This window comes from Grammomys surdaster, unplaced genomic scaffold (genome assembly GCF_004785775.1).
Source record: "Grammomys surdaster isolate TR1022 unplaced genomic scaffold, NIH_TR_1.0 130, whole genome shotgun sequence".
NCBI lineage: Eukaryota > Metazoa > Chordata > Mammalia > Rodentia > Muridae > Grammomys > Grammomys surdaster.
In genome coordinates this window covers 10,243,306-10,259,120 of record NW_021604588.1, presented here as the reverse complement: position 1 = coordinate 10,259,120, position 15,815 = coordinate 10,243,306, and positions in this window count along the sequence as shown.

Below are 15,815 nucleotides of genomic sequence, written 5' to 3'. Positions count from 1 at the left end.
GAAGCCTAGTTGTGGCTTCCTAAGTGTTGGGGAGGTGGACAACACATGCTGTTATTGTTATGAGAGCTGCCCTTTCTTTTCTTTTTTCTTTTCTTTTCCTTTCCTTTCTTTTCTTTTCTTTTTTTTTTTGTTCCACAAAAATTGGGATGTCTTAGGATCACTGTGTCTATGGCATGTCTATATAGTGTAGCTATTGACAATATGAAGGGACTGGGAAAGCAGCTTATGATGCAGATAAGAAGTCCTAAGTTAGAGCTCGGAGCGCATCTCAAAATAACACTGATGGTAATGGCCTTGGAATCTCAGCACAGAGGAGAAAGACGTGAGGGTCTTTGAGGCTTGCTGGCTAGACAACTCAGCATACTCAGTACCAGGCTAATCAGAGAACTTGTCTCAGTAAAGATGTGTGGTTCCTGAGGAATTCCCTCTGGCCTACACTCTCTCTCTCTCACACACACACATGCACACATGCACAAATGCACAAGCACACATTCAAATGCACAAGCACATGAATAACATGTAAGTAGGAAGATACTAAAGAACAGAGTCCCTTCACATGTAATGAGAGCGGGAACTAAATTACCTCATAATTTTTTATTATATTTTATGTTTACAGATTTAAGAAAAGATAAAATTTTAAAAGGGTAGTTCTCCCCACAGCCCACAGAATTAACTAAGCAGGGCTCATATGAGCTCACAAACACTGAAACAGCAAGCATGGAGCCTGCATGGGTCTGTACTGGGTCCTCTGCATACGTGTTGTGGTGGTTTAGCTTGGTGTTTTGTAGAAGTCCTAACAGTGGGAGTAGGTGCTGCCTGGTGCTCTTTTGCCTGCTCTTGGGACCATTTTCCTCCTACTGGGTTGTCTCATCCAGCCTTGATATGAGGGTTTGTGCCTAGTTTTATTGCGTGTTGTTAATGCCCTGCTTGGTTGATATCACTGGGAGGTCTGTTTTTTGTTTGTTTGTTTGTTTTGTTTTTTTCTAAAGGGAAATGGAGGAGAAGTGGATCTGGGGGTGAGAAGAGGTAGGGAGGGAGCTGGAAGAAATTGAAGGAGGGGAGGAAGGAGATGGGAGGGAGAGAGGAAGGAGAGGCTTGGTTGGGATGTGTTAAATGAGAATTAAAAAAAGAAAAAAAATGTGTGGTTCTCTTCTGATTACACAAATAAATCACACAGATTGCTATGGAGATATGTAATGTATTAGCCTGTGAAGGAATAAAAAATTGCAGTAAACTGGAGTCATTCATCTTCTTATCCCTACCCATAGGATCTTGAAGTTAAATTGGACTTGAGAGTGTGGAATTTTAATTCTTCTGAGGTGTGCTTATGTCAGGTTAAAGGATGATAGGACTGACTTCTGGAAAGGGATGGGTGTAAAGAAGCTAAGCCATTACAGCTTCTTTATGTTCTACACAGATCTTGAAAGCATGCAATGAATCAAGGGTTTCGGGATCAGGAAAACGATGAGCTGTGATCCAGTGGGGACAGAGAAACAGAAATGTGTTTAGTTAAGGGAAGTGTTTAGCTGCTTTTCCTTGGCTGTGGTCTTGGTGTGGTGCTCATAGCACATGATGGGGTGATATAACATGTTGACTCCACCAGCTCCAGCCTCTAAGCCTAGGCTGGATCATCACTGGCTACTAACAAATTATTAATAAACAACTTTATCTTTCTGGGCCCCATTGTCTTCTGTGAAAAAGATGACCTAACTTCCATGTTGCATCAAATGAGATATGGGTTGGGACAAAAGTCAATAACAGGTAAGACCTTTGTTCTTATGGATTTTCCTTTCTAGATGAGTAGTGAGAAACACACAGGCACACACATATAGACACACATAGACACACACACACAGACACACACATATAGATGCACACACAGACACACATATAGACACACACACAGACACAGACATACACATACACACAGAGACATATATAGACACACAGAGACACAAACACAGACATACACGTATACACACATAGATGCATACAGACACACACATAGACACTCATATATATACACAACAGACACAAACACACACACACATACATACACAGACACATATAGACACACCACACACACACAGACACACCTCTCAATAAAAATGTCTCAGAAGGTGACAAATACTATCTAGAAAATGAGAGAGTGGTGGAGTTGGATAGAGATGTCATATGGGGGTGGAAGCAAGGTGCAGGATTTTTGTTTTAAGTAGAACAGAATCAGGATCACATTCTCTGGGGAATAAGCAGGATAGTAGAATGCAGTGAGGGCGATCACGAAGATTTTTCTAGAAGCCAACCGTGGTGGCAGACACCTTTAAGCCTACTCAGGAAGGTGAGGTTGGATGTTTACTGTGAGTTAAAAGTCAAGATTAGGATATATAGTGAGTTTCAGGCTAACCTGGGCTATAGAATAAGACCTTGCCTCAAAAAGTAATTTTCCAAAGGGAAAAGGAGTATCTTTAGTTAAAACACAAAACAAAAGAAAACAAAACAAAAGAAAATAAAACAAAACGTCCTAGGCAGAGTCTGTAAAGGCCCAAGTCATGGGCTTGATGGCCACAGGAGACTATGAGGTTCACTGGTAATGGAACAAGAAAGGTTTGTATTTTCAATAAATCCTTCTAATTCTTCACCTGGCTTCACAGTCTCATACAACATCTCTATCCTGTGTATCTCTCTCTCTCTCTCTCTCTCTCCATATATATATATGTGTGTGTGTGTGTGTGTGTGTATACGTATATATATATATATATGTGTGTGTGCGTGTGTGTGTGTATGTGTGCATGTGTGTATGTGTGCGTGTGCATGTGTGTAAAGCCAGGGTGGGGGAAAATGATGGAAGCAGAGATTCTAGTTAGACCATTAAATTAACCTAGGTAAGAAATGGTTACGGATGGAGTGGCTAGCAGCAGACAGACACAGAAATGATCATATTCTGGTCTATTTTTGACCATAGTTTAAATATACTTAATTGAAATATGATTTGTAGATCATAAGATTCATCCATTTCAAATGTAGAATAATGTGTTCAGCAAGTTTATAAGTTCTGCATTAAGCATCACAACTCAGTTTTAGAACATTTCCATCATGCCCAGAGGCCTTTCATTCCCAGAGGCATTTAATTCCTGTCCCAACGTCCTGTCCCAGATGGTACTGATCTCTACATTTGCCTTTTCTGGGCATTGCATATAGATGACTGTTGAGTCTTGCTTTTTGACTTAGCATTACATCTTCAAAGCTCATCCAAGTTGTAGACATAACAGTCTACGTTTGCTTCTGTCTGAGTAGTATTCAGTTGCATATACTGATTTTGTTTAGCCATTCGCCAATTGGTCAGCATTTGGGTGCTCTTACTCTGTGTCTAGTATGACCTTTTCATGGCCATCAGTAGAGATCTCAAAACTTGAACATCTGACTTTTAGAATTCTTGCTGTGGCTTGGCATTTGCCTTACTCCAAATCCACTAGATTTATCAGTGTTTTTGTATGTTTTTAATGATACTTAGTCTCTCTCAGAGCATGTGAAACCTACACACACATACACACACACACACACACACACACACACACACACACAATTCCAAACAGCCACATGTTTACCAAAGGGATCATTCAAAGTACTCACAAAGCAACTTACAACTTAACAATCCCCCTCAGGATTCTCGTTCTGTGACTTTGAACTTCCTTTCCTCTGTAATATCACATGATAGAAGGAGGATGAAAAACCGTGGATAACTAATCTCTTTTCTGATGCTGCATTCTCTGACATCTCGGGCAGACTCAAGAGTTTAGTTTTAATACAGCTCCAGTAGACTGAGGCTGACTCTTGATCTCACCCACAAATTCAGCACCTGGGACTGTTGCAAAGCGCTTTCCCCCAAGATCTCTACAGCTCTCTGGGGACCCTTTGCAGCACCATGAAAAGACCAGCATGTGGCTTGAGCTCTACAGGAACTCAGCTGTCCTGTGGCCAGTTCAAACAATGATTCCATTTGCTCTATACAGTGTGCTCGCTCTGGCCTGAGGGTTGCTTCTTCCTACTAGCCCTGTCATCTTATGGTATACTTTGATGGTGATGTACCTGGGCCTGTGATGCCTTGGGGCATGGAAATAAGAATATGCATATCTCTTGGATATACTTAATTATGTCCTGAAGTGTTCAAGTGAGAGCTATAGGACAGTATGCTCACATATAGCCTAGACTAATAACTTTTCTCACTGCTGTGACCAAATGCCTGACAAAAGCTATTAAAATGAGGAAGGATTTGCTTTGGCTCATGGTTTCCAAGGGCTCAGTCTGTGGGTCCTGAGCTTCGTGCACTTGGGCAGAGCATCAAAGTTGCAGAAGCATGTGGCAGAGGTGATTCTTACTATTTTGAGAGTGGCAGTGGAATAAAGGAAATAGAGGATAGTTTGAGATACAGTTACAAGGAAATTCTCTAGTGACCCATAGTCTTCTGCAAGGCCCCACCACCTAGCTTCTACCGCCTCCTAGTAATGTCATAATCATAAGAATCCTTCAAGATATTAATTCACTGATCAGGCCAGAGGCCTCATTATCTAGTTTTCTCTAGAAATGCCATCACTAACTCCACAGTCTTCACTAATACCCTAGGAATGTTTTAATTCAATCAAGCCACCAATAATCAAAATTAAACATCATATAGCCCCTTTCCTAGTAGATGTGTAACAGGGCTGTGGAACCAATACAAGTACCAAGTGTCAGCTATCATAAGATGTATGGAAACTGCAACTCCTTCCCACTCTTGAGACTCTTCTGTAGAGACTTTGACTGAGTCCTTTGCTTCCATTTCAGATTCCGTACCATGATTGCTATCTCTCTCTGCAAGCTGACTTCAGAGCCAACGTCATAACCTCCAAAGCAAATGAGTCAAGACAGCCTGTTAGCAAGTTCTGGGTCACTGTACAGTGTCATTGAGAGACACTGTGAGTTTGATGGCATTGTCCCAAATCATTGGGGGAGCACACAAGAATGCCACCTTCACAAAGTGCATTTGCCAGATATACCTTTTTACCTCTGCTACGTAAGACCAGATGATAGCATTTGACTCAAATACAAACCCACAAGCCAATACAAACCCTAACAACAGTAGCATAAGAACCTTTACAGGGAATGGGTAGAACCTAGGTATATTCCCTTTGATTGAACTGGGGTAAGTCATTCAGTCTGATATAAATCATAGATTTCTTACACTATTAGTTCTTATTGATCACATGCCTTGGTAGTTCTTGGTATATTCCAACATGCAATAGTATTTAAAAATGTGTGTGTGTGTGTGTGTATACATGTGGAGGTCAGAGGTCAACACTGAGTGCTTTCCTTGTCACTTTCTACTTTATTTTTAAGCCAGGTTCTCTCACTGAATTTGAGGCCATCGTTTAAGTAGACTGTCTGGCTACTCCTTGGGATGTCCCTGTCTCTGTCACCAAGCACATGCTGCCACCTTAGACTCTGTGTAGGTTTTGAAACTTCCAACTCAGTCCCTTATGCTTGTGCAGTGAGAGCTTTTATTCACGGCACCATCTTTCCAGCCCCCAAATTCATGTTTTAAAACACATTTCCCCCTCATGGATACTTACAGATTTCTTTCTTTTCTTAAGGCACTAAAGTTAAAAGTATCGTTATAACAGCAAATCTAGAGAGCATGCAAAAAAGAAAAAAAACCACCACCAGCACCAACAACAACAACAAAGCCCTATAACCCTTCCATGTATAGATATCACACTTACTACTGCTTCTGTATTGTCATCTTACTGTGCCCTTGGGATTTCTTATAAGTAGAATTAGTTTTGTACTATAATAGTGCCCCCTTATCCAAGGAGAGATGCTCCAAGGCGGCTAACTAGTAAATGCACCAATCTCAGATAGCTCTGAGTACTGTACACAGCCATTGCTATCTGGCAACAACCAAGCTGACAATCATGCTTACTAAGTGCCCAGTGGGTGAGTAGTGTATACAGTGTGAATTCACAGGACAAAAGCATCATTCATGACTCAGGCAGGATGCAGTAGGATGAGTTTCAGCAAGATACTTAAAATGATATGCAATTTAAAACTAGTGAATCCTTTATTTCTAGAATTTTTCCATTTAGTATTCTTAAATCATGGTTTGCTGAAGGTAATTGAACCTGCAGAAAGTAAAAAAAAAGGAACTACTGTATTTTTTTAAATGCATTCTAAAAATAGTAAATTATAACCACATATTTTCTTGAGGTCTTATTATTATTTTGATTGAGGAATTGCAAAGACAGGAAGTATGGTTCTACCATAGGTAACACAGAGCAGGTAAAATCAGTTATCTTCTCTTTGAGAGAACTCTGGAAATCTCCTTCAGAGACTGACTCCTGCCTAGCATACAGCCTTACCTACAGCTGCAAGGGGAAAAAAATCAACAAAACAATAAAACAAAAGTGCGTGTTGATGTTTTTCAATTTCTGTCCTTCTGCAATGCAATGGAAGCCCTTTGCCGTCACTCCTGGTGAGTGAGTGGCCAGTTGCCATGATTGGTAGCTTCTTTATGAGCCCTGGGATATTGGGAAAGGGAACAAATCACAAATGTCACTCAATAATTCTGACTTTACTGAGATTTCTGTCTCTATCCAGAGAAGTCTACAAAGTGATTCATGGCTAACCTGAACTAGGGCACCCAACTCCTATTTCAAGGAGGTTGAGAAAAGGATTTATGGGGACACCTGTTCTCCAGGTTGATCTTCACAGTGTGTTTTTGAGAGCAGGAAGGTTGGCTGTTCTTCCTTTCACTGGCAGGCCTCTGCCTTCTGTGTGTCAGATCCCTTCATGTAAGCAAGTAACTAACCAGCTTTATTTTGGCAAGAGATTTAGGCACAATATTCTGGTGTAATAAGAAACCAATGATGAGGATTTCCTAAACAAAACAAAAACCAATATATATTTACTTTTGAAAGTTATATACTAATGCCAATGGCATTAATAAGGCACCCAGCACACTGATTTCTTGAATGCCTGTGGTCTCACTGGCCCTTGACATTCTGCTATTTTTGTAACTCCCTTGTACTCAGGTTGAATAGAAATGCCAAATCAAGCACCACAGGTACAATTACTCATTTGATTCTGCAGGAGCTGGGGAAAATGGTGCCTTGACAACCTGACAGGTAAAGGCGGCTGCCCTTCTGAGATTTACTGCCCAGTTCTGCAGCTCAAATTGGATTGGGTCGAGTTTGTACCAAGTTCACTTCGGTAATAATAGGAATGTGTCAGGGCTGGAGTTGCTCTTCCTGGGACTTGAACCTCCCCTTGCGCTTTCCCTTCCCTGCCAGCCCCCGACCCTTGTAAGTCATGTGCACACCAAGCCATGCCCTGTTAAGTCATGTGCACACCAAGGCCCTGAAGACAGTGCCACCCCTGTCCTCTCCTCAAGTCTACAGCACACACAACTATTGAGTTTGCCATTTGACAACTGCAGGAAGAGAAGATGAGCCTTATATGCTATCAAGATAATATGAAAACACGATTTACACACACACATACACACACACATGCATGCACACACACGCACACACTCAATTTCACCCATTGCATTGAACTTCAAAGGCAATTGTTGCAGGAATCTTCCATATATTTCTATCAGCACAGAGTCAAATGGCTTATCTTATAGATGACGCTTCTGTTGTATCCTGACCTAATTCCAATACAATGAAGGCATGAAAAGGAAATAAAAAAAGAAAAAAAAACTAAACAAATTCCTATTAACCATCTCTCCTGAAGATGTGATCAGAAAACAATTCCACAGAAGTGACGTACAAGGAGTGCAGAGAATGGATTCCTCTGTCATTGTCATTTCTTAGTTAGAAATCCATGTCAAGCTCAACTGGCTTCACTAGAAGTTCATGCCATTTCTACAGATGTATGCTGCACAGCCCTGAAGATGGAAAGAACAGCCAGGCCTGCTATGAGGTTCCATTTGAAGGTCTTAGAATTTCTTATCAGGTGTACATGCTGGTTGGACAGGAACAAAGAACATAATTTTCTCTAATACTCCCATATAAAGGAGGTTCTTGAGAAAATACCCCAGTTGGAAGAAGAAAGTAACACGCTACGGTTTTGTTAGTTGGGCTGGAAATGAGCTTTAGTAATTCAAGCCAGTAAGCTCAGCCATAGAGACAAACCAAACCAGTGGCTGTTCTTGGGTTGTCAGGGAGAGCAACGATGTCCAGATGTTTATTAAAAGGTAACGGTGCAGTGCTGTTTGCATCTGGCACACATATGCACATATAACTGTCTAAACAAAGACTTTCTGAGAACAAAAGCACTATTCAAAATTATGGTGTAATGAAAGGAGCTATGAACCTGGATGTAGGCCACCTTAGTCTTTCAGGACTACTAGAAGCGTTAGAAAGTACTTATAGGATAATATAAAATGATGTCTCTCCTGAACAAAGCCAGTCAATATCAGCTTTATCTGTTGATTTTCTTCCTATCTACAGTGAATAAACATTCTCTCTAGGTTCATTCCAGAAATTTATCTGTCCTTCTAGACTTCAACTTTTTGTAAACTCCCTGAGTTGGGGCTTGGTCGTACCCAGACACAGACTAATATATACTCGCTCTTCACTTTCTGGGAAAAGTAATTTATGAAGGTGGTAAAATTTCCATGATGGGGAAACAGAAGTGGTTGAGTATGTTTCTATTCAGGAGGCTTTGTATTTGTGAATGAATTTTGGCATTGAATTTATACTTTTGTGGCTTTCTGTAAGCTATTTTACAAACATTACATTTTTTTTTCAGGAGGCTTTGTATTTGTGAATGAATTCTGGCATTGAATTTATACTTATGTGGCTTTCTGTAAGCCATTTTACAAACATTACATTTTTTCTTTCTGTATAATAGTACTTATATGCTCCTTGTAGATAATTAGAAAAATGCAAAAGAATGTACCAAAGAAAATGAGATCATTTGGAAACTCATTACTTAGTGAGAAAATGTATTTCTGAAGATGCTGGATTGGGAATGAGTATATATATATATATATATATATATATATATATATATATATGCCCAAGCTACTGAAGATAGTTAAGATTTGCTGCATATGTAGGTTTCCTTGTATCTAAATGTCGTATTTTAATTTTGTAATATTCAATTCTTTCTTATATTTGTTTATTTGTGGTTATATATACATACATATATAATACACACACATACATATATGTTACAGACAGACACACACTCACGTATATCATTGATTTGATCTATGTGACAGTCCTGTGAAATAGACACATTTACCAATCCATTTTACATATGAAGAATCTGGGATAAGAATGATTTCATGGGCCTCGTTTAATGTTTCATTCCGCGTAAACACATGCGACATTTGAATCACTGTGGCTCGGGTGCCTAAGCTTTAGGCTGTGTTGTCTGCCTCTGGTTACAAAATAAGACTCCACTGCATTTCTGTTTTACGTCATGAATTTACACAGAGAAGGAGAGTTTATGCAACAGTTGTATTTGCCTCTGCTCCTTCAGTTCTTAACGGTACAAACATAGAGCCTCTCATCTCTCATCCTCATCAGAGAAGCTTTTTATTCAGTACATGTCAACTGTATGGAGACCCACATATGTGTGTGTGTGTGTATAAAGATTACAAGAGCCAGAGGTAATGGACATCTGTAGCAAAACAGTAGTTGCAGGATATGATAGTGCCATTGAGAGCAAGAACTCATATTAACTGTGGCTGCATGAAGAAGACCTACCAAGAGCAAGATGGCTGAACTCCCAGCATGCATTGGAGGGAGCTCTTGAGGTCCCACCTAGCCTTACTGAGGAGCTATTGGCTAAGTGGCTGCTGGAGAATGTGTGTGTGTGTGTATGTGTGTGTGTGTGTTGGGGGGTGTCAGTTTTCTTTAGAGATACAACCCCTGAGGGGCAACACATGTTCCAGTAAATCTTCATACACACATGCGCACATTTGAGTATCACTGATGGGGTCTTAAGACTTAGTGGGCTTAAGAAGAGAACACGTGGAGTTCAGGAAGAATAGTGCTGGGGGACAGAGGAGGAATTGGAGGGGAGGGAAGGCGGTGTGGGTTTGATCAGAAAGCTTGTACAAAATTCTCAAACAATAAACAAAGATGGAAGCAATGATCAGGAAGAGGTTAAATTAAGATACACAAATACTGTAAGTGCTTCCTCTCTAGCTGAGCACAGTGGACTGCTGGACCTGAGAGCTTTTGGTCAAAGACCACGTCAGTCTGTACTGACACTCATACACATGAGTAGATCTTCCTGTGAGAGAAACAGCGGCCTACCATCCTTCTGCTTTGCGAACCTCACAAAGTACCACTTTTTGATTATACTCAAATGGACACCTGTGCCCCGGAAGTGTGAGAAATGATGGCACAGGAGAGACTAGGGAAGAAAATGGGCACACAGATTATGAAGCCAATAGTGATTCACAGAGCGTTCCCCCCACCCCCGCTCCCCATAGTACACCTACGTTAGAGCACCTGTTGCTACACATTTAGTTGGCTTGCCCCAGTCTGCATATGCCTTAGCAACACATCCCTTTTGGTTTATACCGGGAAGTTCAAGCCAGTTCTGGAGTGGCCTGTTTTGAGGCTTCTGGCCCTGTAAGCATGCCCGCTGCCTGCAGAGCCACTTGGGGGCAGCACCTGCTCACTGCGGCTTCAGCTGAGGCCCACCACTGTGGCTTGTCTCACTACAAGGCCTCTTCATCTTCTCATGGCTGCAGGTCTCAGGGTTGCCAATGCATATCTCCATCTACCAGTGTTAAACCAAACTAAGCTTCAGCCCCCAGATGAAGACTTCTCTACACTGTCTTTCTTTCACCCCTGAGCACTGGGCAACACTGCCTTACTATGGGGACTAGCTTCTTTGGACTCTGGGTAATTCTCTCTCTGTTGTTGGAAGACTGCTCTATAGTCTGGATTGGAGGCAGGTACCTTGCTGTCTGCCATCTCCTCTTCTCAATTCCGTTACCATCCTCTTATAAACTCTTTCTTCATGAAAGCCAACTCCTGGGGAAGGAGAATGCCAGTTAGCTGCCAATCCAACACTTCTGACAGATGTATTTATTGACTAAACCCGTAAGTGCAGAAACTAACTCCCTACCTAGTCCTTCATTGAAAGTTTTGAGCACCACTCTTTCCCCACATAATTTTCTTAGAGCCGATCTCTAAAAATTACTGTATAACAAAGAAGGATCATTTTAAAATTGTGATGTGTATTCTTAGCAAGTTGATCCCAAAAGATGCAGTGATTTATACTTCAGAAATCAATGACAATTCTTGAACTTGTTCCTTGGATTGATACATTCTGTACCACATAAACCTCACCCATCTATATAGACATCATGATATGTGTGTGTGTGTGTGTCTTCCTCAGTCTTCCTCAGTCTGTCTTGCTAACCATACTAGAATGAATAATGCCTCAGTCCTTACATATGTGTGTGCATATATCTGAGAATCAGAACCACCTGACCTTCCAAAAAAAATATGAAAAGACCATATGCCTGACATACTTGCTTAGTTGACTGTAATCATAACAGCAACTGTTGAATGAATGAAAGAGGTCTGTCACTGAGGGATAGGTTAATCTGTAAGTGACTGTAAGTCCAGAGTCCTAGTGATTTAAACTTACAGTTCACTTTTCTTTTTTCTCCTTAGCAGTGTAATTCAGGGGTCATTCAGACCAAGGCTGGTGGGAAATCCTTGCAACCCAGGGTTTTCATATTCTATCCCCAAGGGCATTTTTCAGAAGTTGCGTATGCAATCTCCAAGTGTAGCCTTCTTGCTAGCCTCAGCCTCACAGAAGGTTGAGGAAGGCAGTCTCCATTCCAAGTGATCTTTTTTTTTTTCAACTAAAAATGAGAAAAGTTAAATAAAGAACAGATAGAAAGGAAAAAATAGAAGTGTCTAATTCTAGAATCATGGGAGTACAAGATGTGATATCTGTTCTCAAATTACTCTTGATTTCCTTTTTTCCTGGAGTGCCTGTTACGTAGTAAGTACAGTGGTATGGATGAGGGCTATTTTTCTCTTTCCTTTAATTATATAGTCTGCTTTCTCTTTGACATTAGATTGTAGTTTCGAGATGCTTAACATTTGTCTTGGACTTCAAATGGCTGTACGTTCCCACAGGCTGCTTTCTTTTCCAGCCTCATGCCTCTGTGTGGGGGGATCAATTGATCTGAGTGAGAGTAAACACTCCGGGGTACCTGGGGAGTTGTGAACCTGGGAGTTTGCTTCACCACCTTTCTGTGACAAAATAAGAATAAAAAACACACCCAAATCTGAGGAAGAGAAGAAAGAAACCTAGAGATGAGGAATGGAGGACTCGTGGTGTCTGTGATAAATGTGTCAGGTATAGTAATCTAATTTTCACCTTCCAAAGCACAGAAGCTAATGTGGACAGCCCCGGGGAAGGAGCTTTAATGAAAAAACACATACCAGTCCTATAGGCTCAGGATTTCAACCTCAAGTGCACTAGGATTTGAACTCTGGTCCTTACACATCTGTAGCAAGCACAAGTGTTCTTAACCACTGAGCCATCTCTCTAGCCTCCATTGAGCTAGCATATTAACTGGGATTCCACTGAGCAAATTAGGAAGAATCATGAACCCTTACACTATCTCATTTAATCCTGGCAGCCTCTTGAACTAGACAGAATACTTAGTATTCCTTCCGTACAGCCCATCCAATCTTGCTTCGGTGCCAATGAATCTGTTTAGAGACTTCCCACCCTAAACTGAAGAGCCAGCCTACACATCCTTTACATTCCATGTCCAACCTTTGAACGCTGATTGTTTTAGAGATTCGAGGCCCTGAAAAATCTACCAAGGTCAATTGATTTCTACAGGTGCCCCTTACAACATCTGATTATGAATGGCCACCACCCCACCTCTCATTTTGGTACTTGACAATCCGGCTGAACAATGTGTAAGATATGTGAATTCAATCCACAAAAGTGTAGGGAGAGATTTAAGAACAGACTACAAGATTTCTTATTTAAGAAGATACACAAAAATAAAAACGCTCCAATCAGCCAAGGATTTATCTACAGTGGATTGATGACTCCCAAACAGGGACAAACAACAAAACATCCAGGATATCTAGGAAAACAAGGGGTTAAAGACCCTGAGAATTGTTGGCGATAGTCTATGGCATTGTACATTATTAGAAGTCAATTTTATTTCACTTAATCCTCACAAGAAGTAGCAAAGAAGAGATGGAAAACATTCCCCACATTTTATAGCTCATTTGAGAAGGTTAAGAACTTGACTAAGGTCCCCAGACAGAAGGACCAGACTGAAAATAGCACTCAGGTGTCTGATTGTAGGCCAGGGCTGGTTCCATGGTGGTGCATCTGGTGCTTCTGAGAGACAGCATCTGATGATACCCAGTAAATGCCACATGGAGGATGGTTGTTGCTATTCTAAGGCTCAGGTGGGGGTAGTGGCAGCCAGGGGCATGTGTGGGGATGCCATCCTGGATTTGGCGTTCTTTTTTTTCTGCCTGTGCCACTCCAACTGGCATAAGCAAGGCATAGCTGAAGATTAAATGTCCCGAACATTATTAGTCCGTTAGCTGTCTTGACACCTACTTCTAGAATCCTGCCCTGTTTACAGCCCTCTTTAAGTCCTGCTGGTCAAGTTTCTAAAATGCTCATGGAGTGTTATTTTTTGTCTTCACTTTAATTCCTCAGAGAGAAAATACTCTCATAAATTTGGGAAAAGAAAAGAAAATCTTTTCAATCCACACCTCAGGTTTCCAAGAAGAACAAAATAATCCCTTTAGCATCTTATTCCTGTCTTGGGTGACCAGCTTGTCCAAGTCTGCCCATGACATTCCAGACTGAAGGTTCCATGTCCTCTCCTTAATCCAGGGTACACCGGGCAGCCCTGATTTTCTGTACCAGGTCCAAGTTCTCCTTATTTGACCCTGCTGGAATAGAAAGCCTGATAATAGCAAACAGCAGTCCTAGTTCTTAGCAGAGGGATATGTCAATTAAAAGTTTTAATCAATTAATGGTTTATTTACTTATGGTGTGTGTGTGTGTACAGATGTTGAAAGCAGAGGACAAATTGTGGGAGTCAGTTCTCTCCATATGGGTCCCAGGAATAAAACTCAGGTTATCAGGCTTTTTTATACTACTCCCTGCCTAGGCGTGATGGTATTGATCAGAATGAGTTCTTTCCTTCTCCCTGGAGGGGAGGAATCACACATCTGTGGTTTGATCTACATCCTTTGCTCTGAAGGGCAAGCATGCAAGTGAGAGGAAGAGGATCTTAGGGCCTGGACTTCTTGTAGTGAGATTCCAAGTCTCTTAGGAGTGGAAGAAAGCAGCTGAGACTGCCTGGAGATGAGAGAAAATGCATAGTGCCACTTATTTTTGTCAGCGTGAAATTGGGACTGGCCTATTGCCCCCGGGGAAAACTCTCCATGTTTCCACTGAACATTCTAGAAAAGCCAAGGAGAGAAGGGTAGAAAAATTACCTACAAGGTCAGTCAGTAAGTGAAGTGAAGTAATTAAGAGGATCCAGCACAGACCAGTCCGCCCTTGATTTTTCTTGGCAAACTGGGTTTGACGCCCTTGGCTTTCTTCAACCCTGCTGGTCGCAGCGGGTTAGAGGAAGCTCTGCATTACCAGAGGTCAAAACGTGTACTGCCTTGCCAAGTGTGGCTGTTTTTTTTTAGGAAGAAGAGTTCGCTGTCCATGGTGAGATGTTTTCTGTCCTGTCAGGGAGCATTTCCCGGGCTCGGGTTTCACCACTTCAGGGTATGACCATTTGACAGTTCCTGGGGTTGCGGGGTGGAGAGCAATCTAGTAGTAGTTCAGCTTTTACTGTCTCTCAGGGAGTTTGCATCCAGATCTCAGAGAAGGTGAGCTCACTGCTGTGAGTGCCAGGCTTATGTAAACTGCGGCTCAGAGGCTGCGCAGAGCTGCGGGGGTGGCTGTGCAGTGCAGAGCTCTGAGCACAAGGAGCTACAGGCGCTGCAATGCTGCAGTGCAGAGGCTGGGGGAGCCTTATGCAGGCGCCCACCAAGGCTGGGATGGAGTCTAAAGCCCTGATCCCGCAGTGCTCAGGCATGGGGAAGGGGAGGTCGGAGTCGGGGTAGGGCAACTACCTTGTGGGGTTTGCTTGTGACAGTGAGTGGGGTGTACATTGTATGAGATGATTGAGGACTCGCCGAGTTCATTCTGCTGGAGGAACTGGGCTAGGTCCTTCTGGGCGCGCTGCTGCCCTCTAGGGCTTTGAGTATAGCGACAAGAAATAGGACAAGTCCTGATAATAAACTTTCTGTTGAACAGGGTACCTGAAGGCCTTGAGGGGAAATGCAAAGCGGTGTGTTTGAGGGTTTTCTGTAAATTCACACCTATTACTTCTTTCCCTGACTCTGATTTTCTGTTGGAGAGGAACAATGTGTGGATTTTTTCCTCTGGTCTCCACAAATCTGATGAAGTTCTTAGTAGGGCAAAGGCTATCTATCTGTTCACGTCAGATTTATCCAAATCAATATAGTTGCTCTCTTAATATAACAGAAAGAGGTGGTGGGTTTTTTTTGTTGTTTGTTTATTTTTATCACAGCCCTGGCTTGTTTTGTATATATTGTTTTTAATTACAGCCCCGGCTTGTTTTGTAATGGGCTAGGGGCTTGATTTACCACCCACTGCCTCATCTGTGAAATGGCCTTTTATCTTTTCTGGACACTTTCGTTTAAGAACATGGAGTTCTATAGCAAATAACTACTCAGATAGCAGCTGCTAATAATAAGTGGAAATTTTGTGCTGAA